Raw genomic sequence first — 2,185 nt, forward strand, 5'->3', positions numbered from 1 at the left:
GTCTGGTTTATTTTAAACGAGCAAGTGGTCTGGGACAGACATTGCATAAAGCAGTTTGGCCCAAATCAGTTAAGTCTGATACTACATTCAACTACGTTTATCTCAAACTGGTTTCAGCCATTTTCAAACTGGGTTATGCGCGTTAAACATCTGTTTTGTTACAGGTTTAAACCAGTTTCTGATCACTTAAACCAGTTGATGTGTAATGTCTGTCGCTAGCCAGGGAGACTGTGTATTTCAGGATTGGATCTGTCTGGGGAACAGGGTTCCTGGAGAAAAACGAGGGACAAGGATGTTGGAATTAACAGTACTTTTGAAGAACTATGGACCAGATAAATGAAGAGAACAGTTTTGATTTGAAACTAGATATTTCATTTCTACTTTTGCAACTCCAGTTGAATAGGACATTTCCCATAGGAAAACTCAGATTTGAATAAAACCCCATTTTTCCCAAAGGGAAACATTGCATTCAATTTTATCAGCTATGATCTATAACAATTTAAGAGTATAAATCACCAAGGCAAAATAATGTGAAGCCAGATCCTCAATCTATATTCTATGCAGGAAGGAGACTTCTGTAAAGGTTTATAGCACAGTTCATATGTACTAATGTAAAAATGCAATTCCTTTCAATTAAATATAATTCACATTCTGTACTTTCGTAGATCACTTAGTAGTATTAATGTAAAGTGATAGCTTAGATCTACACACCAGAGGTTCGTACATACTCCTTGGTCTTAGTCTAGCAGTAATCTAGTTGTGTTGCTCGTCTCTTTTTTCCTATACCCCATTTTCATTCCAGATTCCTTTCTGCACTACATTGTTCTCATTTAAATTCAGTTTGAATGTGTGCTATATTCCATCTCTTGCCAATCAGACTCATTATCAGAGTCTGTAAATGTGTACAAGCCTCTGTTATCTCCATACCTTTTCAATTTAGGGCCTTAATGCATGTTGCCCTTAAGATCTGTCCATTCCAACTCATTGTTAGGGCATGAGTCATTCTTGCCCTGAAGGTCTCTTTGTTTCATACTTACTGTCAGAGTCTGAATGTTTTCTGCCCTCAGGCTTTATTCTTTCAGACTGATCATCAGGACTTGAATGAATGTTGCCTCTGGGTTGCCTCCTTTCAGTTTCAATTTCAGGACTGGAGCACTTGCTGCCCTCAGATTTTCACCTTTCAGTTTTGATATTAGGGTTTAAAAGCCTACTGGCTTTCAAGTACTTTTCATTTAAATATTTTCTTTTTTTGTGCTTCAGTTAGATGTGGTTGAATTGTAATTTCACTGACAATACCTCCCTTTATATATTTCTCAAAATTCAGTTTGATGTTATTCTAGATTTTCTTTTGTTTCAGCTTGTAGATTATTTTTGTTGACATGAAGTGAGAATCTTCAATGATTGATTATTTCATATGTCTTTTTAAAAGGTTTGCAAACTGACCTTTTATTTGAGTAAGAGAGTTGTGTATTGATAGAAATGGGGTTTCTCTTCTGTGTGGTAACTTAAACCCTTTCTTTGAGTAGGTTTGTATTTTGAGTGCTGCACTGCACCCTGAAGAGTTTATTCAGGTTTCCAGTACTTTATGTAAGTGATACTTTCTAGCTCACATTTGAGGCTTCATTTTAAAAAGGGAGCTTGCATACAAGTGAACTGCTCTTAACTAGTATTTAGAATTGACTTTGAATTGGTAACTGTTGCTAACTGTTGTGGGATTGGGACAGATGACTGTTGCCTTTAAAATATATAGGCACTTCACACATCACTGCACTCTCATATGATACTTTCAGTGAGCCTGAATGGTTTATTTTGGAGATTTCCTGGGAAAGTAGGCCATACCCTTCTCCCAATTTCATGCATGCTATTTAACCTCTTTCCTCTCAAAACTCCTTATCAGGGTCAACATATATGCTGTTGTAATGGAGTAGGGGTGCTAAGGCAATATTACATGTAACCCTACTCCCCTTCTTCATTCATCTCAGCTTCTCTCACGTGTACTTCAGCAAAGAGTTTTCTGCCTTTTCAGAAAGCATTACACAGACGTAAGCTTTAGGGGCATGCATACTGACTCTGTGGGTGCTCCAGGGCTCAAGCATCCACCAAAAAAAAATAGTGGGTGCTCAACCCCCATGAGCCATTAACCCCCCCCCCCAAGGCCAACGTGTGCTTATGGCCTTGGTTATAC

The sequence above is a fragment of the Gavialis gangeticus genome, unplaced genomic scaffold (genome assembly GCF_001723915.1).
Source record: "Gavialis gangeticus isolate Ggan-Ray unplaced genomic scaffold, GavGan_comp1, whole genome shotgun sequence".
NCBI classification, from domain to species: Eukaryota; Metazoa; Chordata; order Crocodylia; family Gavialidae; genus Gavialis; species Gavialis gangeticus.